Here is a 27582-nt window from a genome sequence, read left to right as displayed (position 1 = left end):
ACTTACTTTTAAATATATTTTCTCTTTAGTCTTTATAAAAGCTTCTCCCCCTACACGAGATATGTTGCTTGCTATTAGGCTGTTAAGTGGAGAACAGCACAGCTCTACAGTTACAATTACAATTTGCTATTCACTACAAAGGATCCAAATATCTCCTCCGGAGTCCAGCCCACACAGAGAAGAAATAAGCACCATAATTTGGTGCGTATATAAAGGTCCTACATAGCAATTTGAGTAACGCAACTACTTTCCTTAAAGAGAGAAAATCAAGTTCTACAGATTCTCAGTAGAACAACAGATTTTCTAAATTAAGTGCTTTTTGCTCTAGAATATTATTTCTGAGGGCCTAAGAGTCCAGATGCATTCAAGAGAATGAATTTCTCCCCGCAAAATAACCTCAGCACAAGCAAAGCTCCAAGTTGCTCCTTTCTTTCTCTTTTATAGCATCTAATTGCTCTGGCAGGTGCTCCCCTGGGAGTTTCCCATCACCTGGGCTGCATCCTATCAGCTGTCTTCAATGCTGCTTTAACCCTCCTCCTGACACCCAGCTCTTTTTAACACTTACCTTATTAATCAGTGATTATATTTCTGTTTAGTTTTTAGTTATTACCTTTGTGCCACCTCACTTTCAGAGAGCTGTCTCAACAGAAGAGAAGGTTAGAGTTATTAAATGTACTACACCTCAAGTCAGGTTCCTAAATTGTACAGGTGCTCAGACCTTCACCAAGGGACCCCCAGCTCTCACTACGCTGTTCTGTCAGCCTGCATGTCTGTGTATTTCTCTGGCAATAGCAAGTTGTTCTGGTCATAACAAACTAGCTGGGTACAAAGCACAGAGGAATTAACCAGCACTAACAAAAGTAGGTTATGTCTGCAGGCAACTCCAAAAATCCATTTTTCTGAAAGGGAGGTTTTGTTCTGACTGTTGTGCTTCAGTTCTGGTTTTGCTTTTATAAAAAAATAAACCAATAAAAGAGGCACAATTTATCCAGCCTCGTCTGTGCCAGCTACCTCTGGTTTATGGCTCCCCTGTGTTAATTTCTTGCCTGTGAACTGCTGACTCTCTGAACTAACACTGGACCGGATCTGTTTTGGAGCAAATGAGAATGCAGAGCTGCTGACAAAGGAAATCCATCATAAGAACCGCTGCGGAGGACATCAGCAGCTTCTCCTACTCCATGTGTGTGTGAACTGCAGCATGCTGGGTGCTGCCAGGTACCTCCCCCAGCATGGAGTGATGCACTGAGCCCCAGCTCTCCTTGCACGCAGTGTGACCACCAGACTGGCTGGAGCTCAGCTCTCAGAAACTCCAAATGCAAATTACAAGGTATAAGCTGCCACCAGAGTAGATTCTCTTGGATCCTCCTGAGAGTTAAGGAAGAAGATGCAAAGACACTTCTCTATGGCTGCGCTCTATAGAGTACAACTGAAGGGAACCTGTGTTTCATTGACTTATATTGACCCTAGCAATTATTCAGTGGTGAGTAGTAAGGTTTGAAATTATCTTTCTGCATCTTCTGTTTCCATGTGATCTGAAAGGCCCACTTATCACACAGTCACAGCTGGTTGCAGGTATGATATTCTGATACTGCCATGTGCAACGGCCAGCTCTCCTGAAGGGCTGGGGCTGAGGTCCTTTCCCTCTCACATTCTTCCTCCTCTCCAACTCTGCTCATTTCACAGCTGGATTTCTGTTGAGTTGGATTGAAACCCCTTGCCCAGCAACCAGCACGAGTTGCTGATGGTGCTTTTCACATGTCAGAAATTGCTACTGACATTTCAATTTTGCTTATTTTTTTTCTTTTTTTTATAGTGTTACAGAAAACATTTATGTTTGAATAAAAAACAAATAATGTGTGTCAAGAGTATGCATCAGAGAATGTCATTTTTTTTTTTTTCCAATTACAATTCTATTTCAAATAGGGCAATGCAATTAAAGTATAATTGCTGAAAAGACAAAGCCAAGGTTATGATCAGAAGCGGTTACCCTTTCATCTTCGAGTCCTGTCTTACTGAATAAAATATTTCTGTGGGGCAGCTTGCTCTGCACACCCACAGGTATCCAGAAGCAACCATTTGGCACTGCTAGTAGATGGCTGCACGTACATGAAGCTGCACTTCATGAGAGGACAAATACAGGTGGCCCCCTACAACCAGATGTCACCATCAGGACCAACCACTGTGGTGCTGTGAGGAGACAGAGGTTTGCAAGACTTTGGCTTTCCTTTTGCAGAGTTGATTCAGTGGGAAAGAAACACGGTGCTGCTGGGTCCAGCTAATGGCAGGGTTTCCCTGACGGGAGGCAGGCAGCAGCAGGAGTCAAGCTGAGCCAACTGCAGGGAGCTAAAAATGATTTTCACACGACGTAAGTATCCACCATTAACTAGCATGAAGCATTAATTAGCATTGCCCTTTGTCAGTCCCAGTGTCATTGCTGGTGCCTGGAACGCCACGGGGCCTGCTGTTATCCTGCTGGCCACAGAGGAGGCCAACGGGAGAGCTGAGGGCAGCCTGAGGGATGGTTACAGGGTGAGGCTGCTCCAAGCCGTGCTCTCGGGCCCTTAAAGCCAGTGGCAATCTGCCTGGTGCAGGAGCAGCCCTGGGAGCTGGGTGGTGGATTGCATCACAGCCACGCGGGAAGGGATGGTCCCTGCAGGACACACAGACAGGATGAGCAGCCAAGCTACAGTCTTCCCTCATTCCTTGGAGACGTGTGCTTATCTCAGTAATTGGATGGATGGTAGATAAACAAAAAATGAAGTGTCTCATTTAACTACGTTGCTGTTGCTGGAGTCCTTTGTCTGTAGTGCAGGCAGAAAAAACTTCAGGATTGATCCGGAGCGCATGGACCCGTTTTCTATTAAAGTATATTAATGCCAGGTCCTGTGCAATTAGTGAAAAGTCAATTCCCATTACTAGTTAACAGTATTGAGTATCTGCTTTCTTTAATAAAAAGCCATGTCCAGCATAAAGACCATAAATCGATAAGCAGCCACTTTCTAAATCTATTCTACCTCCTCCAAAAATGCAGAGAGAGCACTGCAGCTTTGCAGACAAAATAGATCTAGGGAAAGAAACCCCTGCCCCCTGGAGGTAGCCTACACATCCCGGTTTCTCACCTCCTCCTGAACAGCGTTGTGGCTTCTGCTGTGACTCAGCTCTGCAGAAGCGCTTTGCTCAGTTTGGAGAGCAGGGCTCAGCTGAGAGTAGGAGCGTGGCCACAGAGGGGCGAATGACTACAGAGCACAGAATGACAGAGCTCTTCCCTTTTCTGTCATCACTACCGTCATTTCCCAGGTCCTTCTGCAAGCTGACAGCTTCCTGTGACGGCCTGGGGAGGAAGGAAAGCTCCTGGCCAGGCTTATTTCTCCATCTCAGTGCTGTGTTCGCTTGTGGCTGTGGATCTTCAGAAACTCAAAGGCTTCTGCCGAGATGCGAGTGAAAGGTCTCTCATTGTTGCCAGTAGCTTTTTATTTGTTAACTTTCTACATGCAGAACCAGTGGAGAAGGGGAAGAACCACGTAGCAGGAGAGATTAAACACAGCTAAGGAACACTCATTTTCTTACGTGACAGAGAAGTGAGGAAACGAAGATGTTCTGCCCGTTTTAATGATCGTTTGTCACACATCTGAACAGCTCAGTTCAGTTCTTAGTTTGCATGCATGCGGAAGAATTCGGACACAGACAATGATGTTTGTAGAAACTTGATCTTTATGCAGACGTGGATGGTAGTGTCTCCCCAAAGAATGAAATTTTGACGTAGCCAAGGGACAGAAATCATATCAGATAACTTAATTACATTATTATGACTAACAGTTCAAGTTACAAAACTGACTAGTGACACGGGAAGCAAACCACAGGCTATCTAGTAGGTAAACATTTCTTTTAAATTGTTGACTGAATCTGAATAATGAATAAATCTGAGGAAATTGCAATCTGCCTGTAGAAGTTCCATAAAAGAAAAACGAGCTAAACTCTTAGGGTGAATTATTAATGTTGGTATATTTGCTTTGCTCCAGTTATTTGTAACCTAGGAAATGTGAGTTGCGTGTGTACGGTGTTCGTCATTTTAATATTAATCCAGTTGCCAGCACAGACCTAACAGAACGAGAGAGACCCAAGTCTCCATTGTCAGAGTACTTTTAACACAAGTGAAATCAGACCGGTGCAGCTCTCTGCCCCGAGGCCAAGGACCATGCATGACCGTGCTGCCCCACTGTGCTCACAGCAACATGGTGCCCCAAGGAGCTGTGTGTACAGCTGCCAGGCCTGAACCAGAACTGGAGCTCCCGTCCTTGCTGGGACATCACTGCAGAAGGTGGTGTGTTACACAACCTTGCTTCTTCCCATTCACAGCTGCTTTATTATTCATAAATACAAATCTCCATTCCATCTTTTTACCCTGTCTATAAATACCTTCAGTTACACCAAGTGCAGGAATAAGGTTCTATTAAAGGGAATTGTGAATTGCAGCTATATTTTTAGATCTGAGCTTTTTGAACTTTTTGCTAATTTTGTTTCAGTGTTTCCCAGGAACACAGTGATTTCAGTACTTGCAGCTGGTAAGGGTGTGACACGCTGGGTGTCGAAGCCCTACATTTATAGCCCTGCACAGACATAGGCCCACCATTGCTGTCCTGGTTTTGCTTTTCACAGAATCACAGAATCATAGAATTTGTAACAGATTTATGGAATAGATTTTATGATGGCAGAATTTACAGAATTATCATGATAGAATTTAATAGATTATAGAATTATAACGATAGAATTTGTAATAGATTTTCAGGGAGTCCCAGCCTGAAGGGGCCATCTCTGGGGCTGAGAAAGTTGTCTGGATCTCCACGGACACATGGACACATTTTCCTGGGAAGATCACGGATCTTATCTGCCTGGAAGAGATGCTAAGGCACATGCAAGATGAAGAGGTGATCCGAGACAGCCAACACAGCTTCACCAATGGCAGATCGTGCCTGACCAACCTGGTGGACAGCATCAGTGGACAAAGGAAGGACAACTGACGTCATCTACTTGGACTTGCACAAGGCCTTTGACATCTTTATCTCTAAATTGGAGAGAGATAGATTTAAAGGATGGACTACTGAGTGGATAAAGAATTGGTTGGATGGTTGTAGCCAGAGGGTTGATGACAATGGTTCTATATCCAGGTGGAGCTGGTCACGAGTGGTGTCCCCTAGGAGTCAGCCTTGGGATAAATATACTTCAACATCTTTGTCAACACCATAAACCATTGGATTGAGCGTACCCTCAGCAAGTTTGCTGATGACACTAAGCTGAGTGGTACAGTAGATAAAGTAGAAGAAAGGGATGGCATCCAGAGGGACCTGGACAGGCTTGAGTGTTGTTGCACTTGGGTTGAGGCAATCCTAGATCTGAGTACAGTCTGTGAGAAGAAGACCTTGAGACCAGCCCAGTGGAGAAGGTCTTGGGGGGTCTGATGGACAGAAAGCTGGAGGTGAGTGAGAGGTATGCTCTTGAAGCTCAAAAGGCCAACAATATCCTGGGCTGCCTCAAAAGGGCAGTGGCCAGCAGGAAAAGAGAAGGGATTGTCCCCCTCTGCTCTCATGAAGCCCTGCCTGGAGTACTGTGGATGGGTTGGATGGGGCCCTGGGCAGACTGATCCAGTGGATGGCAACCCTATACACAGCAGGGTGTTTGAACTAAATGATCTTTAAAGTCTCCACCAAACCTTAGCCCATCCTATGATTCCATTTTTACAGGTCTGTTCTTTGTGTTTTGTTTTTTTTTTTAACATGGAAGGCAGAAATCTGCATAGCCTTAAGACTTTAGGTACTGGAAGTAATTTTTCAGAATGTGGTGCTTACTGTGTTCACTGTTTCTATCCGTGCAATAGAAATGCTCCTCAACGTGGGCCCCATTGCTAGAGATTAGAATTTGCAGTTCTAATTGAAAGTTCTCAGCTATATTGCGCTAACATGTCAGATGCTGTATACCCACCATGACTAATAGTGGTATGAGAATGAAATATTACTCATCTGGTCCAAAATCTGCTCTCCCTGGGACATGTATGGCAGAAACAATAGCAGGAGCTGGCTCTTTTCTTGGGGCTTGTTCCAGGCTTGTGCCAAGTCCCTTGGAAGGATAAACTACAAATGTGTGAAAAGAATGTGTCAGGCAAAATTCAGGTCCAAGCTTCATGCTGTGAAAAGCCAGTGACTCTGGTGGGGTTCAATCCAAATAAAAATGCCCTTTCTATTAATTCAAAAGGTACAGTACCAGAAGTGAGGTCATTGCAGAGCTTGCAGAGCTCCTCATTTAAAAGGCTGGCATGGCTGTACAGCGCGCATCGTCTTGGGGTGGATCTGGCTCTCAAACTGAGCTCATATTGCTGAGCTGCTCTGCACAGAGGCCAGGAGGATGCTAGATTCTGAAAGGCTGAGAAGTTTCCCCTCTTCTTATTTCCTGACTGTGTATGCCCCAGAGGCTTCTTAACAGCAGAGCCCAGCATCAAAAATTAAAAGTAAAAAAGGAAGGGGGGAGAGGAGGGATGAGAATAACAAGACATACCTGCTGCAGTCCTGGCTGTATATTCCCTCTGTGTCCCACTGACGGTGTCATGTGGAAGGGAAATTGTTCTATCAGTGACTGTGTTAGATTCATGACCCCACCACAACCTTGAATTGGCCTTTAGTTGTCGCTGATGGGAACTGAAGAACAGCTCCTGTCGACATGATTGCTGCTCTCCAATGAATCAGAACACGCAGGGCACAGAGCAGCACATTAAACTAGCAACAGAAATATATCACTGTACTTTTATATAGATGTATTGCTTTTGCCCAGGCATATAAATGATTGGGCTATCCACTTATTTTTTTTCCAAGGACTATAAATTAAAAATAAGCTAAGGGTTTTGAAATTATGTTCTCTTTCTCACCCTCTTTTTTTTTCCTTCCCCTTCTCTTTTTTTTTTTTTTTTCTTTTTCTTTTTTTTAAAGCTGGGTAGCTATTTTAGGTCCGCAGTAAAACATTTTAAAGGTAATCTTACAGCCTGTGTCTATTTGAGCAGCCTTTTTTTTCTGAAAGAATCTACTACTGCTGTTCTAGCTCAGGTAATTTAACACTGTGGTTTGCTGCAATAGCTGTACGCATCCCTGTGCTTCTTTTACAGCTAATGAATGCTTACCAGGCTGTCTTTTTTAATACACTATAATAAGTATTTTAAAAGGCAAAATCTAAGAGTATGTTGGTTTTTTTTTTTCTGCACCAACAAATATTTCATAAACTAGGATTATTTCAATATGCATTAACCAAAGGTCACTCTGACTTGAAAATTCATTTGATGTATGGCTGCGTAATTTAATGCAGTGCCTCCAAAATTTAAACATTTCACCATCAAACTGCTTTTAATTTTTGTAACATTCTCTGCTTGTTGATCTAATTATCTTTAAGATTGCCACTTAATTCAAAGGTGATGTCACCAAACGTGCCACATAATACCTGCAGGAGATTCTGATATGTTTTGCCCGTGGGACATTTCCAGCTTTTGTTGTACAGTTCATACCAAGTTAGCAGCCAGATGCAGAAAGAATAAGCAGCCTGTTTCCCTTGCAATCTTTCCACTTGTCATTTTTTGGGGGGACAAAATGCAGAACAAAAATCATCAGTCCTATTTTTTTATGGTATGAGGCTGAGGCACTATCACAGTTTTTGTTCCAATGGAAAGCAAAATGCCCTGCAGTTCAGCACTGGAAATTCTTGCAGATGCAAGCAGCCCCTTGTCTTGGGGAGTTGAACAACTGACTTGCACGAGGTAAAGTTTTCCTACAAGGATCTGTGGGACTGAGCCTGCCAGATCACCTACTGCTCATTTTCTGAACATGCCATAACCGTAGCTTCTTACCATTCACTTTTCTTGGAGTAGCTGCTGAAGAAGTTCAGCTTTGGCTGTGTGTCCGCCTACTGGGTTGAACGAACTTGTGATCCACCAACATGTGACCTGGTCAGAGAAAACAGAACTGATTACAGCTATTTTCCTGCCGAAGAGTCATAAGCCATTCTTAAGTATCTTTTCACCAAGCATCAAATGATTGAGTCTTCATACCACGTGCCATCAACAACTAGTATGGTATAAATAACTGCATTGCTATCTTTTGAAAAGACCTGTAATTTCCAGATCTAATGATAATGCGGTCATTCAACATTTTGAAGCTTTCAGCCAACTGCTATTCCTGGCAGTAACGCTTCACCACACCATGATTTTGGCAGTATTTAAAACTCGAGTCCTTTCAAGGCCTTTTGAGCAGCGTGGGATATCAGGAAACAGATTTAAAGCCTCTGCAGTGTGGGAGGGTGGGCAGTGCATGAGAGGCTGAGCACCTAACTGCCTAGGAGGGAATGAGACCTCAGCCCCCTGCTCAGCTGCCTCTGAGCCACTGTGCTTTGATTCTTTAGGTGTCTATCAATAAATCTAGCTCAATGCTGCTGGCATAGTCAGAGATCTGGGATCTCTAGAGCTGTGCACTCCAATACTGGCTTGTGCTGAACTTCCACCAAGAGCCATGTTAATCCACAGACTATTTTGGCTGATGGAAGGAGGGGTGATCTCCTCTTCTTTGCTTTCTGAAGAAAGGGAAATACAGTTAGAGGAGAAAGGCTGCCTAGCTGCCATCTAAGTGGAGACACATGCTTAGCTCTCTGAAGGACAATGCTGAGACTGGGACTCAATGTTTTGTCTCTTGCCAGCTTGGGGAGCTCCATGTTGAGTGTGCTGGCCTAAACCCATGGGACCAGTGGCCCCTGGAGCCCTGCCAACGGGGGTTTTGGGGTGCTGTCTGTCAGACACAGCTGTTCCTTGACAGCTTTTGAGCCCAGATCAACATCCATTCGTGTCTGACCTCATCCTTAAGATAATCTGGATAACAGATGCCTACAACCTGTTCTCCAGATTATTATTTAAAAAGTGAAATCATTTTATTCCAAGGAAAAGATGCTTGCTTTGGGGGTGCAGTACTGCACAGAAGTGCTTGGCTCCCTTTGCTGGTACACGTGCAGTATGCCACATGGCCTTGAAAAAGCCAATTAGCTGCTGCTTGATTGCTTGAGCTGGGAATAAGAAGTTTTTTCTTTGCTTTTTCACAGAGCTGCCTAAGCCCTGACTCTCTAATAGCTTTAACACACACTAATTGTTTACGAATTAACGTCCAAGCATGACCGGTGCTGTATCTTGGGCCTAATGAATTTCCACATCGGAGGGCTCCCACCTGAGATACTTTAGGCTGCAGGGTGGGTCTGTTTGCCTTTACCTGCGGGGGCAATTCTGCTGGAGGGGAAAGATGGGGGCATGGCAGTCGCCAAGACAGAGCTGGAGAACAGCCCCGTGTTTTCCTTGGGAGGAAGGAGGGATGGAGACCAACAACTGCTGTGAGGCCACTGAGCCACAGCCAACTCCTGCATGCTGTTTTCTTTGTTAAAGTTCTGAGTCATTCTCTAATCTGGTCTGAAAAGGCAGGGGAGAAGCTCTTGTGAGTAGCCATGGAGAAGACAGAAAATTAGAAACTGTCAGTGCTGGCTGTCTCAAACAGGGGCAGCAGCAATCAGAGCACAGCACAGATCCAACTTACACCGGGCTACCACCCAAATCTTGCCACCTAAGTGAGGTGAAGTTTAAGTTATCAGCTGCCTTGTCACCTCTGAACTCAGAGAAACTGAAAATACTCCCACCCTGCAAGTATGGATGGAACCTGAAGGACACGGGGAAAGTCATTACTGAAGGGTGCTAACTTTTCTGGTAATAAATTAGTTTTCTGACTCCTCAAACATTTTGTCAGCCAGGACAGTGGATTGTTTTATGGCCCAGGTCTGGTGTGCTGTTTGCTTATGGATGTTATGAATGTCTGTGATTTTATTTAGGGTTTCGGTTATCGCCAGATGTTGAGATTGCACAGGGAAAAAAAAAAATCTTGATATGTCCTGGGCTGATCTGTTCATCCAGCAGTTTACGTGGAGGCGAAGGTTGACAAATTTCTGATATCAAACCCAGCTGTCAGAACAACACGGGGTAATAGCTGTCCTTGTCAAACGCGCCAATTAATTCACTAGACTGTCAATGTGGGGATAATTGATAGACTCCACAATCTGGCTGAGTAATGAAAGTCGGATGCATTACTAAGTCCACTTCACCTCCTAAGAGATCTCCTAATGTAACCTGAGCTGTCAGTGCTGTGGCAAGGGATGCTTGGAAAAAAAACCCAAAACAACAGTTTTCTGCGATGGCAAACAGAGATTTGATAGGAATCCTTGTTTTAAGGGTAGAAAAGTATTATGCGAAGAAAACCAAAAAAAAAAAAAAGAGTATGAAACAGTGGAATAATATTGTAGAGTGACAGTTTTATCCAAACATTCTCTAGAGTGGAATGGAAAACATTAATTTCTCTGTGGGAATCTGTGTTGTGAGGGTCACTGTTCTGATGAGCTGTTTCTAGAAGAAAACATAGCCATTGTCTTAAAGACTGCGGCTGTCAGAAGGCAGCATCAACTAAACGTGCTCATCAGCACAATCTTTTGTCTGATCTACTGCTTTTTGTTAAGAACTTCCAGAACAAAACAATTGCTGTTAGAGTTCCCTGACTGCTGTGCTGGCTTGTCTACTTCCAATATAGACTATATTTTGAATAAACAGTTTAATAAGCGGTTGAGCTTTCTGAATTTAGAGAGTGATTTCCCATTAGCCACTGCTTTAAAAAGAAAACCAAGTTGTCTTCTTTATCACCACAGCCCAAGGATCAGGTCGTTAAACCTATTACTATGGTGTGTGCGAGTCAGAACTGCTCTGCTGTGTCACTGGACAAGCACTCATAGCCATGGACTCAACAACAACATAATAAAATACAGAATACAATCTTGATGGAGAAAATCCAAAAGCCGTGCACATGAGCAAGATCACAGCATGACAAAAAATAAGCCTGATGGTCAACAAAAACCTCAGAGTAGAACTGGCGCTGCCTCTTGGAACCACCTCGTCTGCTGCTGCAAGGCAAAGGAAGGAAGGATGAGTGCCTGGTGGCCCTGTCACCCCTAATGCACAGCCCAGCATCAATGCAGGAATACATAATGCACCCAAAACCTCCCTGTGGAATGAGGAAGTACATAACTACACTGAGCCAAGAAATGCATCTCACCCTTTTTCAGCACACCACGTTGGCGTGATTTTCCAGGGTATCACAGCTAGAGGACACAACAAATGTATCAAGAATCATCCAGATCATCTAAACGTTCTTCAGAAACAGCTGCTTGCTGCAAAGAGCAGGGGGCAAAGCCAGGCCTGCTCCTCTGTGCTCAGGAGTGGTACAAATCAAGCCAGGGAGCCATGGGGAGGGAAATAAGTCACCTGGGAATTCAGGGCATGAAGAGAGAGAATTGCATAGGGAGGGCCGTAGCACTGCTTCTTTATGCAGCTCAGGAGGTGACAAAATACATTACAACTGCTGGCAAAGATGAGAAAAGCAAGTTTAAAAGGCCTGCCTGTGCTGCGTAGCCCTGCTTTCCTATGTCTTATGATTTATGTACTTATGGATGAATTTAATACTCGCTGATCAAGAGTTCAAATAGTGGCTGTATTAATGATTTCAAAATAACCTCTAAATCCCAGGATGGCGGTAGAAATTTTCAGCTTGGTCTTAATCTTCTGACACTTTTTATTAGGAGCTAAATTAAGTGCTGTTGCCTTATGATAAAGCAGCTTACAGGAGTGTGAGCTGCAGTTGTTGTCACCACCGCGTATGTACAGCATGTGCTCTGAGCTCAATGTCTGGTTAGACAGACTAGATCTTTCCCAAAAGTGAATCACAAAAGGGAAAATTTCCTGTCTGATTTCTTCTCACGTTTGGTTGATATTTGATTAATCTTACCTAGTATTTTTATCCTTGCCTCTGAGTTTTGAGGGTGGTGTACCTTATTACCTATGCTTAATAGAGTATTACTGACGCAGATGTCTCAGAATAGAAGAAGCCAAGTCCTCCAGACCATGCAGAGTCGCTTTGGCTCACAGCTGCCACTCTTTCTTCCCTTTTTTCCCCATAAATGATGCTCACAGGACCTCCTAACTCATAAGTGTTATGCATTTTGCTGCAAAGATCTACCTTATTCTGAAGTTTAGGTCTGCATTTTATGACCAAGGTAATATTAATAGGTATCAAAGAAATATGAGAATCATCTCACCATTACTCCCTCTTCCTCCAACTTGTTCCCTAAAGTATATTGATCTGTAGTGTGCTTGCCTTCTTGAGCCAGTAGCAAGAGAGTGTGTCTGAATCAGGGACAGAAATAAGTGATGTCTGAAGCTGTTCTGAAACTCCAGTTCATCCATACACTGTGACTCAATCCCAAAGATGTTGCAGTTTCTAAATTAGAGATAGTCTTACCTGTTTATTAAAGGTAATATTACCCCCAAAGACCAAACGTGTCATCCCTAGTCTTCGTTTTGAAACTATAAAGTATCAGAAGAGCTGGTATTGAATGCCTTGAGATGTACAACAGAGACTTTGACAAGCTACAGTATTGCTCCCCTCCCCATATGTTACCAGCAGGGCTGTTAAGGACTCCTACTGCAGAATTTACTGATAACACGGAGGCCAGCCTCCTTTTTGTGCCTTTTTGTGCCTCAAAGTTTTCATCCATACCCACTCAAACTCCTTGTTGGCTGTTAAGCTTCGTGTCTGTGTATTATTTGAGCTCTCAAAGAAATCCTAAAGCTACAACCGAATGAGGAAAGTAGGAGAAAAGGTGGGAAAAGAGTGATGCTCGTGCTGGTGGCCCATGAGAAGCAGCTACTACAGCAATATTGGGCTTTGCCGTGAGCACAGTGGGATAAGAACAGGAGTGTGAGGACAAGCAATAAACACTGCCATAGGCAGGCTGGGAAGTACAGCTTTAGCAGCCAGGGTGAGAGGGTGCAGATTTGCAAGTGGAAAGCAGGCAATGGAGCTGCCAGTAGAAGGCTTTATCCATGCAAAGGCAAAGATACCTACTGCTGCTCTATTCAGCTGGATCTTGCAGACTCCAAAAATGGAAATGTACAACATCTCTGAGTAACTTGTACCACCGCTCTGCTTCCATGGTGAAAAAGACTTTCTGCTACCGCTCAGAACCTCTCAGATTTCAATTTAAGACAGTTCTTGTCCTTCCACCGTGCACCTCTTTGAAGAGCCAGGCACCACTTGTTTGGGTTTTTGGGGAGCTGCTGCTAGATTCCATCCCATCCATCTCTTCTCCAGGTCCAACAAGAGCAGCTTCTCCATCCAAGACAGGTGTTCCAGCCCTGGATCATCTCAGCCATCCTCACTTCATCCTATCTTGTGCTGGAGATCTCTTGCAAGTCCCCACATTTTCTTCCAGCCTGGTGCTCCCCACACCTGCTTCCAGAGGCAAGTTCCTTCTAGGCCCAAAGCTTTGCACGTATACTTGCTGAATTTCAGGAGGCTCCTGTTGGCCTGTTCTTCCAGTTTATGTCCCTTTGAAGTACTGAGAGATCTCCGGACTGGAAGTGAAATGCTAACATTATTTTAATGATCTCCTGGGCACTGTGAGGAAGGCAGGGTGTCATACTAGCAGATGCTGTTTCTTACAGTGCATTTGGGTATATCCAGAGAGGAAAAAAAAAAGGAAGTGAGGGAGATGCACAGAGTATCCCACTGCATCCTGACCTGAGGTTGGCTGATTACGTTTGGTATAAGACGTGGCAGTACTATCTTAATGTTGTGGCCTTCAGAGAATGCAAGATTTAAGACTTGAGGGAAAGAAACGCATGCATTCTCAGAGTGATGAACGGCTGGCAGGTTCATCTGAATACTTTCTGCTACAGAAATTTGACATTTTTTTCCAAGGGCACATGCCAGAGAAAAGAATGAGAAGACTTCTTCATCTGAATACTTGCATCTCCAGCAGGAAGCGGGCGTGCTTGCTGCGGGCCAGCAGAGCAAGAAATGCTGCATGCTGAGCACCCAAGTCCCAGAGAGGAAGAGTGGGAATGCAACCTGGTCCTGACCTCAGCAGGAGCCGAGAGCAGTGCGATGTGCTTTGCTGGGTGAGGTGCAAGACACGATGTTCCCAGCTGGCAACTGATGGTAACTTAATACCCCCAGATGGAGGCTGGGGGCGATACGATATTCCCAGCTGGTAGCCAAGGCCTGCCTCAGTGCATTCCCATTTGTGCACGCAGCTTCTCCATACAATGAGAAGGGGTGGGCAAAGTGCAATAAAGCAGCTGGTCTATTAGAAGATAAGCTTTGTGGGGAATAACACAAACATGCAGAATCCCCTTAATCTTAAACTTTATTACCCTAGATAATAGGCTTTGGTAGTGACAACAATCGGTTGAAATGCAGAATTGTCTTGGCTCCCGTGGCACCTGCCGTGTCAGTCAGTCAAAAGCCATCTTCTCCCACACAAAAAGGTGGCTGTTTGCTACAAGCAAGCTACAAGTTCTGTTCATCTCTTTTGAAAAGGCCAAGGAAAGCTGTCTATCTGCTCACTGTGGATTTAAGCATGCACGCTGAACTCACTTCTAGGGGAAAGGCTGAAGTCCTGTGAAAGCCTGCTGTCTTTCTTTACCAAAGAGGAGTAGAGCAAGCCAGCTTTTGTCTGCCGAAGCCAATTGGAAAGAGCAGGGTTGTTATGCCTGCTCTGAACAAAGTAATGTTTTCCAATATTCAACCAATGATGAGAAAGAGAAATATGATATTTTTCTGTATAATCTCCATATGTGCCATTTGCAACATCTCTGACATAAAATTAATTTGGTTATCCATAACACAATCCAGAAGAACTTTCTTTTTGGCAGAAAACTCAGATCGCAGAAGTTCCATGTGCACTTGCAATCCACAATCCTGCAATCAGGCAGGTAAGGCAAGCTTGCAAATAAAAAATAATTTTACTTCATAAATGGCCTTGGATTTATTAATATTTCTCTGTTACGTGGTTGCTTTTTTTTTAAAGTTAGTTTTTCACCTACAGCTCTACTTTCAAACTGCTAGGCAAAAAATCTGCTTACCGCAAGCGGTTCTTTTGTTCAAAAACATTTCAGTATGAACTGTGGTGAAAAGAATAACTACGAAGTGACAGGGGGTAATATTTAACGGAGAAGAAATAAAAGCAGTTTTAATTAAAAAACAAAACTGCGCCTATTATTTCAACTTTTTAAACGTCCTCTAGCATAGCTGCAACAAGTACTACAACAGAAGTTCACAGCGAAAGATACTTAAGGTAGAAAATGGAGCTCAATTAGGGGAGCTCACACAGGTCCAGGCAGGGCAGTTAAATAGGCCTAAGTATGATGAATAGTAGGATGGTTCTATGCAATTCATAGTTTTGCCCATGAAGCCAGGATCCTTCCCCTTCAACATGCAGTTATTCCACTATCTCCGCTGAGGAAGTGGAGATTAAAACAAATAAATTGGAACCAGCAGCGTAATGTGACTTGCAGAACTATAAATAAAGGGAGGATGCACTGAAGCCTCTCTGCTCTGTGCCTCTCCCCAAGGACAGAAGCAGCAGTGCCTGTCCCAGCAGTCGCCAGCTGCACTCAGCAAGCAGTGGGAGAGCGCTGGCAGGGCTGATCAGTCAGACAGGCTAGATAAGAAGAACTGGGAAAGGAAGAGAGGAGGCTTACATGTTATCTGAGCACTACTGTGGAAGAAATACTACTTTGAGTCTGATTTATCTCAGCTGATAAGTTACCTTCAAAACTTGTCATCTGCTCCAAGTGGTTCCAGCGCTTCTGATGAGCATCTTCCGCATCCAGAAAGATACATCACTCTTTTGTTTCAGCAGGATGAGATAGGCTCCCGTTCCTCAGACGGTTCTCCTTCCTCTGCTAGATGAGACAGAACACCTCTGCTTCCTTTGCGATGGCATATTGATTTTTTCTAGCCTCTCTTTCCCGAGGGAATTGACCGCACTAGATCAAATTAAGAACAATCTAAGCATTTAATGGGGCTCCTTCAATACAATGAAGTTTGATTGCTTGAAGTTGAAGTTCATGATAATTATTTATGCTGACAGCACCCTCACAGGCAATAAAGACTGACCCTTTCCCGAAGGCGCCAGTCTCTCCATCGAGAAATTGCTTTGAATCTGCTGTGCTTGTCCGGTACCCACACTTTTAATTATTAAGTATAAGCATGTTGATCACAGAACAAAACATGCTCTATTTCCACCAGAAGCTGGGGTCATCTTCAGATTTGAGATGTGTGGCAAAAACCTTGACTCCACTGGCTGCAGGATCAAGCTTGCACCTGTTTAACTGCACTGCAGTTCCCCAGTACCCAATAAAATCTGTTTGTGGTGAGAAGTCCAACTTTTCTGTATCATGTAAGAGGCCTGTGCTGAAGACTGCTTACAACCAGAGCTCCGATTTTATAAGCAAGTTAATCCACGAGCAAATATTTTTCATGAATGGCTGAGAAACTGAAAACAAATCTCTCTTGCAGCTTCTTGAGTACTGCTATTAAAAATCCTGCTAGTTGGGTACAACAAAAACAGTTCTGAAGTAACTGTCTTTGCATATGTGTGCACATATCCCATGAAACCAGGGTGCTTTAGCTGCTGTGCATCATGTCAAGGTACAAAATATCAGCACATTCTTTCACATTTTGGTGTGTGTGTATATATATATATGCATATATAGACACACACACAAAAAGTGAAAACAATGTCATTTTACAATTATATATAAAATACATACACAAATGCACAATAACATGTAAAGCAGCTCTCCATCTGAAACAGTACAGCTCCTCAACAGTGCATGCAGATTTACAGCAGTCAATGCTCTGCTGCAGAAAGTGCATCAGGTAAGTGAAAGCAGGCAGTTTTTAAATTTTTTTGTTGTTGTTTAAATCTTTCCTCCCTCCCCAGAGCCACAACTTTTGTCCCGCTCTCATTTGAAGCATAACTGCCAAAACATAAGCCATTTGGGGGAAGATACGGCCTCCCACGTGTTCTGCTTTTTATGGCCGTGAAAAGAATAAATGTGGTTTAAATACAAGGAATACAGTGCTTACTTGGATTGTTGAATCCTTTGCTGGTGGAGAGGAGAGCCATGGTGCTCTGTCACATCTACAGAAAGTTCTTGTCTTCGCCTTGAACAGAGAGCCCAGGATCTCTACTGTTTCTGCCACACTCTTTCTTCCTAGTGCAGGTTTATTTATGCCTTTAGATGTATAAAGTTCTCAGCAATAACGCTTTAAAAGTGCAGGAACAGCTGCCTTGCATCACTTGTGATTCCGCAGCCAACAGACTGACCAGAAAAATCAGTATCTTAACTCCTCTAAATGCAAAAATGATGTTACTTAAGAAACGATTTTGTGTATCAGTTAGGAAATGGGAGAATTAAACCAAAGTGGTGTGCAGACAGCAGTCCGTCTCTTTGCACACACTCTTGCCAGACAGAAACGCAGTGGTTTGAGGCCCGCAGCTGAGCATGGGGGGAGCGTGTTTGAGGGGCTCCCTTGGAAGACTTGAGTTTTGTTCTTGTCATGGCTTTAGCTTGTCACTATCTTGCTTTATTGGACAGCCTGTCTCCCGGGCTGCACTGGAAAGAAGCAGCAGCCAGTTTGACACCTGTCTGTCCCTCCCCCAGGCCAAGAACGGAGCAGCCAGGTCCCGCAAGGGCACGGCAGGGCTGGTGCTGGGATACCTGGAACTGGATTTTGGCAATGCGCCTTGATGACATTAGCTAAAAGGGCTCAAATACGCTTTTCATTCACAACTAGGAAGAGGGAAGGCAAGAAGCTGCTGTTTCTTTAAGCGACGGTGTCTGTGTGGGCTGCCCTGCCTGGCCATGCAGGCCCTCGGAGCGGTGCTGGGAGGTTTTCAGCACTGCTGAACTCCTGGTGACCCTCAGCAACAGTAATTGTTTTAGCATAGGTTTGACAACAACAGCAAGAAACGCTCTAAAAATAAGCACAAGCTCAAAATAAATTTCAACCCTGGAGCCCTGCTCATGTAAAGAACCCAGTCCATCTCCTGCCTTTTTCTTGATTAGCATCACAGCTCCGGGCGCTCGCAGAAGTGACAGCTTTCAAACCACTTCCACTGCCTCCTGCTCCACTCCCAGCCTGACAGGGAACCAGCCTGCGCCGACAGCAGTGGCCCAGAAAGGGACATCACAGCGTGGCTCTGGGTCAGGACCCCCACTACGTACCCCAGTACTTACCTGAAGGTGAGATAGGGAATAAATCCAGTCTTACTGCAGCGATTGGAATAAATGCCTTTCCTCCCTTTGTAGCTATGAGACAGTAACGGCTACAAAGGAAGCAGTCCGTGTCATCCGCTGTGATGCAGAGTGCCCAAAGCTGCTCACCAAATCCATGCTAAATTAGCCACCCTCGTGCTGGAAGGATCAAACAGCTTTCTGCCCATCAAAAAGAAAGGGAAATGTTGACTGTAAGTACTGAAGGAATTCTTTGCTCTTGGAAGAAGGGCCCACCAGGCATATGCAGAGCAAAGGCATGTCCAGAATTTCACAACACTTTTAGACAATTTCCTGTTATAATGAGCCACCTGGAAATTAGCCCTTATCCCCCCAAGGTTTTAAGGGAGCACATATACCTTCCTGTTATATTCCACCTGGGGTCCAGAAATCCCAAATGCTCGCTAAACGTAATGGAAAGAAACTCTTCTTTAAAGAGGGAAGAAAAAAGCATTTTACTTGAAGAGCACGAGGCCTGCTGTGCCTGCCCATTCAGCAGTGGCACACAGGGGAGTCCTTCCAACAGCATCCCCCAAGCTGGTGATGTTAAAAAGCTGCCAGACTGCGCTGTGTGGAGCACAAGGAGAATTTTCGTTTGGTGAGTAATGGAGAAGAGAACCAAATTATTGCATTCTGGCTCTTTGTAAAGATTTTTCACAGCTTGCCTGGCTGACTTCTTGTAGAGAACTGTCTCACAATACAGACTACTAAAAGTTAGAAAGTACATCTGCACTCTGCATACTCTCCTCTTATTAATATCTTAGGGGATGGTATGTTGAGAAAAGGCTGTTAGGACACAGGCTAAGAACAAAAGATGTGCACAAAACTGTGCGAGGCAGTCAGTGAGTAATGGAGGCTCCTGTGTTTTATTCTCACAGGAAAACTTCATGTGAAATACTTTTCACACAAAGAATTTGTATCAAGTTTCAATCCTCTACAGTAAACCTATAGAAAATGAAGTGTTTCAAGCTATAAATACCAGCAGGTCCCAGGATGGGGTGTGTGGGGCAAGAGAAGACATTTTCTCTGCATACTGTTGTCTGCAAACGGGATTATTTTTGCCTTTTCTCTCTCATATAAAAGCTAGTTAGATCATGACTATAGACTGAAGCCTTCAGCTAACAGTGAATATTCAGATATTGCAGGCAACTCTAACTCACCCCTCTCCTATTACAAACTACAGATATCTGATTTCTGAGAGATACGAACATGAAGAAATCCATAATCTTAACCTTGTTGTCTGACTAAACACAATTCTGCATTATCATCACTGGAGAACTTAGGTTAATTTGGACAAATGAATTTTGGTGGCAAAATGGTGGACTTGCTGTTGGCTTTTTAGGTGCCTTTATTTTAGAAAAAAAAACCAAAAACAAACAGCTTTATCAGCTTGCTAAAAACAAAACTAGTAAAGTTGTTTATTTGTCATTTGGACTAGTACTAATCATGCTTGTTAATAGTAAAATGAGGTTTTAATGCTGATTAGTGAAACTGATAAACTGTCAGGACTGCTAGTCACACTTAAGGATCTCTGGAGACTGTACCCTAAAATAGTTGGTGTCGTGTGCAATATGGCTTTTCTGAAGGACCAGATGTGAAACATATGGTGACCTATTATTGTAAGGATGAGCCATAAGTCCTGGCAGAATTATATTGGACAAACTACCCGAATGGAAAGCTAACATCCAGTGATTATTATGGGATCATAGCAGCTTTCTAGAATGTAAGGGACTATGACGGGCTTGGGAAATTGCCTAGCTCAGTTACTCATTCCTGGTTGACAAAGCAGTACTGTTACCTGTTTATGCTTATTTATATTCTAGACAGATACCGTTTTGTTTTCGGTGCAAACATCCTCTAAAACATGTTGCCATCAGGGAGCACTTGTTGCCTCTCACCCCAGAAGCCTTTTCTCAGTGCTGGCAGGCAGTCCCAGGGGCAGGGCAGTCCCAGTGCTCAGCCAGTGGCCGTCATGAGCAGACCTGCAGGTTCAGCTGAGGAGGAGCAAACGGGCTGTAGCACTGAAGGCTGGAGGATTAAAAGGATACCGTATTTCTAGAGTGCAAAGAAGTAGGCAGAAAAACTACTAACGTAATGAAACTCACTGCTCGTTTACGCAGAGATGCAATCATGGTGCAGTCAGGCACGTGTCGTGCAATCAGGTTGCTTAGCTGTTTGGGCAGGGTCCTGTGCTGTGCTGGTCACCCCTCACCTGCAGGAACCTGGCCAATTGCTGGGCTGAGCTCTGGAGGGCCATTGCGAGAGCACTCACGTCCCCTGGCAGAAGGAATGAAGGCAAGGCTCTTCTCTGAATTACCCTATTTCCCCATATCCATTAACCTGATCGTTATCCAATACCGCACTCCGTCTTCGGTGTGGTGGCAGGTACTAGCCAGAGCAGAATATAATGGACTGCTTTTCAGTTTTGCTGCTGCCACTTTGTATTACTCTTTGGTATGATTCTATCATTTTATGAACAGTTTAACCTATTTACTCATGTGTAAATGGACAATGGTTGAAGATTAGAGAGGCTTCATTTGCTACGAAGAGCTACTATCTTGTCTCAAAGGAAAAAGAACCAGCTGACCTAGATGGCAGAGCACATATCTCTTTCTCTGGGTGTATCGTGTTACCACCACAGCATTGGCCTATGGGCGTAGTAACAAACAGCAGCAGCACAGCTACATAATGATTTTTAGAGGCCAGAAAAAGATAAACAAGTATTTCAATAACTAAATATACAAATGCACAGGTACCATGTTTCATGTTCATTTCTAAATTCAATGTAATTGCTGCTGGTCGAATTTACTTGAGAAATGATACATTTATATATATATATATATATATATATATATATGTATATATGAAAACGTATTTGTAAGGAGGATTAAATTTTGCGTGGCCTTCCTTTAAATATTACCAGTGTTATACCAGTGCTTCATTCTTGGGCTGTAGGTATGTTAGACTGAAGCAGAAGTGTTCCTCTTTCATCAGCCATTTCAGCACAGCACCCAGCCCTACATCCCTAACCCACACGACCATATCACTAAATTCGCAGAATCAAATCCATAGAAATGCTGAAACTATGTACTGCAGTTCTGTAACCACGCAAGACTAATTTATTGCAATAAAAATCCTCTTAAAATTGTCTAGCAACAAAACCAGAGATATTTTTGTTATTTGGCTAAGCTTTTCATGATGAATAATGCTACCACAGCTTAAATGGCCTTTATATCTATATTCTGGCCAGGACACATGATCCTACTGAAGCCACTGAAGGCTACAGCTGTGGCTGTCTGCATAGGGTTACTACACTCCAGATAGATAATTTGTTCCTTGGAAAAGTCTGTTTTAGTAGTTAGAAGGCAGCCTCACATGTGCCAATGTGCTGGGAAAGCACATCACAGACAAAATGTAATGACTGCTGACACCCGACCAGCTTTCCTCTTGTTCCATATAAAAGTCAGCAAGCTAAATCATCAGAGCAACCACACTGTTTACCTCCCCTCATTGTTCAAGCACGTCTTTACACTGGGGAGCTAAGTCTATCAAAACATAGCTTAAGAAAAAAAATACTATTGCATGGTGTATAGAAGTCCTACTGACTGGTCTGAAAAAAAATAAACTGGGATTAATGTTTCAACAAAGAACAACTCCTACCCAAGGAATTGAACTTTGTGAAACACTTCACAGATGCACAGAAACATCTGAGCTGTGATGGACTTAAAACTGTTCTTACCCTGGTCACTTTGCTACATACCCTCGTAAGCTTTATCAGAAAATAAAGATTTCGGTAAACAAGGAATAAAATACTGCTTGTCTAAATAAACCAGCATACATCTTGCCTGAAGCATGGGAACACTACTAGTTCTGAAAAGTATAAGCAAGTAACGTATGAAAATAATTATTTTTAATTAGTTCCTGCAAGTTAGGATCAGGGAACCAGTTAATTCTCACTCTAAGACCTTTAAAAATAAAAAGCTGGAGGAATGAAACAGCTGCAAACTGCATGTTCAGAAAATAAGGATTCTATGCTTACTTTGGCCACAGGTCACTTATGTAACTGCTTTTGCTTAATTTTTGTCCCATAGCTCCTCCAACAGTAAGAACAGCACACTGTTACCTGGTTCCTGCACTCCCTGCTTCTTGCTTGCTGTGTGCTTCACACTAAAAGGACTCCCACGTTGGACACGTAACACCGAATGAAGCAGCTCTTAGCCTTGGTTGAGCACTGCTGTCACAGAGATGAAGCTGAGGTTTTCCTGGGAGAGTCCTTGCATCATCTGCTATTTGCTGCAGGACATTACAGTAAGAATGGTAAATTTTAAACTGCAGCTATCCACTGTTTTTAAATCTAACTGGTAACTTAGTAAAATTTTACGAAAGTAATCTTGGAGCAATCAATTCGATTTTTTTTGCACAGGAACTCACACAAAAATAGACCTTTTCCATACTTCTAGATACTGTAAGGTGATGGATTTAAATACCACCAAAGATGCAGTATCTAATAAGGTATTACAAATGCTGCTGGTAACCTAAAAACCTGATAATCTAGCCTCAGTAACAGAAATCCCAATCAGAGACAAAAATACACTGAGTTTCATTTTAAGCAGCTGTAGCTACTGAATTTCAAAGTTTTATGTCTAGTATAATTGATTATGGATAATAAGTCCATGTATTTTGTAGTTTTAAGTCTCCAGTAAATTCAGTAGCACTCTATACTAGAAGTTCTGCTGATTAGGAAGCCTTAATCAATACAATTTAGCTCCTCTTAGGAGCTGCTACTCTTCCCCCAGTCTGAGTTGGACTTCAGCCAGAAGCCTCAGCATCAATATGATGTTCAAATATGCAGTCTTCAAAACTCTCTAGATACCTCATAACATAAAGCCAATAACAAGGTGGTCTTACTGACAGAGCTGTAGTCTCTGTCTTAAAGTAACGTAAAGATTTTGTACCTGCTTCAGATCTTTCAAAGAATCTATGCTAGTGCTGATCTTCAGAGAGTTTGAAGTAAGCTAATTCATCACTTATTTGCCTGCTGAAGAAAAAAAACACAAGATGCACTTTAAGATGATTGATAAGGTTTTTTGCTGTGCATCTAACAAAGATTGCTTGCTCTATTACCAGGAGCCTGGTTTTAGCCGTTTATCCTCATTGTATCCTGGCTTGATTAAAAATGCAGGAATTGGCTTTGATTTTTGTTTTCCGTCTAGCTGAAAGAAGGCTCCCCTGTCATTCTGTGTTCCAGGATCCAGGGATGATTATCACAGCAGCAGCTTTGCTGTTGGGGAAACAAAGGAATTGGGTTCTCCACCTATTTCCAAAGCAAAGTGTAAAAAATGGAAAACTGTCATCAAAACAGTTCGAGAGATGCAGACTTGGTTAAGAACGTGAGATCTGCTGTGTGATCTTAGGCAAGTCAGTTTTCAACTTGTGAAGTCGAGATATTCCTTTTCTCCTACCTTTACAGCAACCTGTCCTTTTAGATTCAGCCTTACAGCATGGGTGATCTCTTGCTGCGTGTATTATGAGCTTCCAAACAAATCAGATCCATGCTGACACAAGGTATTCGCAATTAGCAACAGCAACGAAAGAGAAAAATTACACTCTTCCTCCAGTTGCAGAGTGACCAACTCCCTGCAGCCAGCAGAAATATTTTGCTGAAATACTCGCATGGCAGTGAACAGTGAAGAGGATTGTACACTGTATGCAAAAAAATTAAATATTTTGTGTTGGTTCTTTTCTAACAGAAAAATCATCGCAGAACACCCCTGTCAATACTGACATGTTTGAGTCACAGTAATAGTAACATGAGTAGAAGAACAGATTTTATTGAGATTTGAGGAAGACCAAGTCTTCAGACATTTAACTCCACATTTTCAAGCATACTTTTGAATATTTTGTAGTTTAAAAGCCCTAAACTCCTAGAAGCCTTTCAGTCCAACCTCCTCATCTGACAAATCCTATTCTACCACGGAGCCATTTACTTAGGTAAATACTAACCTCACCTTGAAGAAGACATTCACTCAGTTATCCTATACTGAGGCAAATGCTCTTGTCAGACCCCCTCTTGTGAATGCAAACTTTAGGTACAAAGCAAGTGGCTATAAGTGTGCAACAAGAATGAAGGAAAATGTGCCCTGGAAGAATTGAAGGACTTCTCCAGTTCTATGCTATAACCAACAGAAAGCAAACTAAGCCTGCGGAAAACGTCCTCAGCAAAACTGAGAGTAGAACAAAACAAGATGTATCCTTAGAGCCAGGTCATGAATGAATCATTACAAAGTTGGCTGGCTCAAGCCAGAGATGAAAGCATGGAAAGTGATAGAGAGATGGAGAAAAATAAATCAATATGGATGACTGAAATCCGATTCAGTGCACTAAAACTCCCTCTTGCATTTTCTCTTGATTAGGCTGACAGGAACCGAAGTTGAAAATGTTAAAACCCAACTTTAGTCTTCCATGTTGCACTTAGGTACAGTGATTTATTAGAGTCCTTTTCTTTGCGCCTTGGGAGGTAGACAGTGCTTTGATGGCTAGGACTTTCTGCAAAAGTGCATAGGGTGTCCTGGGAAGGCTGAAATAGCTGAAGCAGGTGTCTACACCTGGCCATAATAAGATTTAATCTGCTTAGTGGGTAAATGTCAATTAGCAACAAAGACAGTGCATAAAGACTGGTTACTAGAAATGAGGAATCTGTAAGGAAGTTAGGATCTATACCTCAAGCCAGGGGCAAGACAAAACATTGCTCTTTGTTGCAGGCTTTCCTGCACACATCTAAATTGATGCACTTTTAATAATAAGTTAGTCATGGCAGGCAGGGAGAATAAGAATCCCTACCTGACTTAAACTACCAGACAGCATGCTGGAAAAAAAAAAAAGAAAGAAAGAAAAAGAAAAACAGAAAGAAAAGAAAAAAGGAGGGAGGTTGTTGGTAAGAGAGGAATATTCCAGAAGTGTAATTCAATCAGGTATGGTCAAAAGCAAGGTTTCAGCCCTTGTGTCAATTTAACACCAAATAGAAGGACTGCAGAGTTTGGATGTCTCCCTCCACCTTAAATTATGGATGATTTCCAGGAGTTTCCTTAATAAAATTTGTCTAGAGAGAAAATATTGGTGTCAGCGAGGGGAAAAAAATTCTGATTCACGGAAAATGGAAAAGAGAAAGGCAGCTTCAACCAGGAGTTAGCCATCAATCTATTTCTTAGACACGGTCTTGGCAGAACCCATTCTCCTGGTAGAACTTGCCTGGAGTAGACCAGATTGATTTGACAGTCTCTTAGCCTAATAAATGCTTGACCTCAAGGTCTGCTGAATTCACTAAATTCACTATGCAGAGTGAATTGGGAACCAATCACCTCAGGGGAGCATACAGTTCCACAGCTCTCCCCTGATAAAGGCCTTGACTGCTTTCAGCCTTAGCGAGATGACTAGATGAAAGCTGCTCTCAAAAGAAGAAAGGTTAATCGACTACACTGCCATTAATCAATCACTTGGAAAGATTCAGCACTTACAATAGGTAGGTCCCTCTTCCTGCCAAGAGGTTCTTGCATGTTAACCAGGGACACACCATTTCCTCCTGTATGAAGGATGAGTAATAGACAGAAACAATCCAGACAGATGCCAGGTGTATGATCCAAAGCCGGCTGAAGTCTATAGAATGACTCCCAGCAAGTTCAATGGACTTGGATCAGATCTCAGAGGAAGACTTATTATCCAAGTTTTATACTGCTTATGGATACTGAGCTACTTTTAGTAGTGAAAAATCCTTGAAAAGAAGCAGATTCATTGCAGTTTTGCCTCCCTGTGAAACAGTAGTTCTTCAAATCATACTGTGCCCTATTTACACCGATTGTCAGATAAGGCTGACATCCAGCAAAGGAAAATTACCTGCCTCTGACAGTAGATAGACACATATACATTTCAAAGACTCTAAAGAGTACAGGAAGAAAAAAACACCAAAATATCTCTGCAAATGTTTTTCTGGCCTTTTCGTAACTGCTCAGAACCAGAACGTCGCCTTTCTGAGACTGGAGGAAAAGCTAGATCAACTTCTAAAATCATGAAGGAAAAGGAGAAAATAAAATTGAAGAGATCCTGCCATGGAGAAGAACAAGTGATGAAAAACAGCTGTAAGGATGGTGAAGCTGATGGAGCCAGAGTAAAAACATACAAGAGGAAAAAACACTTAGAAAGTACCTCTGAAGAATACACATTTCTCTAAATGAACATGTGCATTCACCGTCATCATCGCTTGATGGTGAAGCAGTGACTGTCCCTGATGCTCGTCTAAGTGGGAAAAATCTCAGGCTGTTACAAATAAAGGCCCTCCTATTCCAATGCAGGACAACTTGATTCTATCTGCTTCACACCATGGCCAAAAAGCTGCAAGGCAAATATTTGAAACCAAAAGATACACAACTTTACGACATACACAGCTTGCCTATTGCAGAGCCTGCTACGGACTTTTATGTCTGCAAGGGATCGCCTGGAATTTCCTCACTCACTACCAGCCTTACTCAAGACATACCCCTGGCTGCACTTCTGCCAGCCTTCATTTATCTGAGTGTTGCCAGGAGGCTTCGGGCTGCTCAAATCCTTGAGCAAAACCTGCTGACTCAAAATTTTAGCTTTAGGAGTAATGACTCAGTTCTCACTACCAATACCTGCAGCGATGAATGTAGACCTGTATCACGGACTGCACCTGTCCTAGCTACATGCATGCAGTGAAGAGTTGCCAGGTCCGTCAGGAGGCTGGAGAGCAATCCAGGTCAATGGCTGTTCTAGAAGCTCATGGCACAATGAAGTATTCCAGGAACTGGATCCTTCCTCCTTATGTGATAAGAACAAACAAAATACCAACGAGAGAGAATAACGCAGGGTGCATTGTATGTAAGGTTGTGTTTGCTTTTTTTTGGTCCTCCAAGAAAAAGCTTTATCTGAGGAAAGACAGCCATGTTCAATACAGATGTTCTTAAACATAGAGTTCTTTGTCAGCAAACAGGCGTGGTTGAGAAAACCAATTCTCTAGTCTACCCACTGCTGACTGAAAAAAGAAAAAGATTCTGAACTGACACCCAAAATGAAGAACTGATCTTTGGTTACAATAAATTTCAACATCACCAGGAGGCTTAATAGTTGTCAACTTATTAAGACAAATGGGAAGGCTGCTTATCTCCTCATTTCTTGCATTCACGCTACTGCAGGTGCAGAATCACGGGAACACCTTATTTTTTTGAAACTACATTTTCACAGCAGTAAATGCTATCTAAACAGAAGATTCTGTTATTAAGTACTTAACCGTATTGCCACAATACCAGCAGGTTCCGTTGTGTTTGTCATTCTACAGGCATACA

At 43.0% G+C, this 27582-nt stretch overlaps 1 long non-coding RNA gene across 2 annotated transcripts; it reads right to left on the bottom strand.

Moving 5' to 3' along the window:
- Positions 1 to 257: 257 nt before the first annotated feature.
- On the bottom strand, positions 258 to 27366 carry LOC109367617. Of its 2 annotated transcripts, none has more exons than XR_004159789.1 (11): positions 26893 to 27366; positions 23351 to 23507; positions 23182 to 23264; positions 22350 to 22519; positions 20332 to 20503; positions 20058 to 20254; positions 17037 to 18388; positions 15712 to 15847; positions 7880 to 7975; positions 4980 to 6764; positions 258 to 4901 (listed from the first exon to the last, which is right to left on the bottom strand). It is a non-coding gene; the product is annotated as an uncharacterized LOC109367617 (long non-coding RNA). The 2 variants fall into 2 exon arrangements; XR_004159790.1 differs by having other exon boundaries at positions 4980 to 6584.
- Between the last annotated feature and the right edge of the window lie 216 nt (positions 27367 to 27582).

This window comes from Meleagris gallopavo, chromosome 5, assembly GCF_000146605.3.
Source record: "Meleagris gallopavo isolate NT-WF06-2002-E0010 breed Aviagen turkey brand Nicholas breeding stock chromosome 5, Turkey_5.1, whole genome shotgun sequence".
Lineage (NCBI taxonomy): Eukaryota > Metazoa > Chordata > Aves > Galliformes > Phasianidae > Meleagris > Meleagris gallopavo.
Note: the sequence above shows the minus strand (reverse complement) of the source record. Positions and strands in the feature narration are given on the sequence as shown.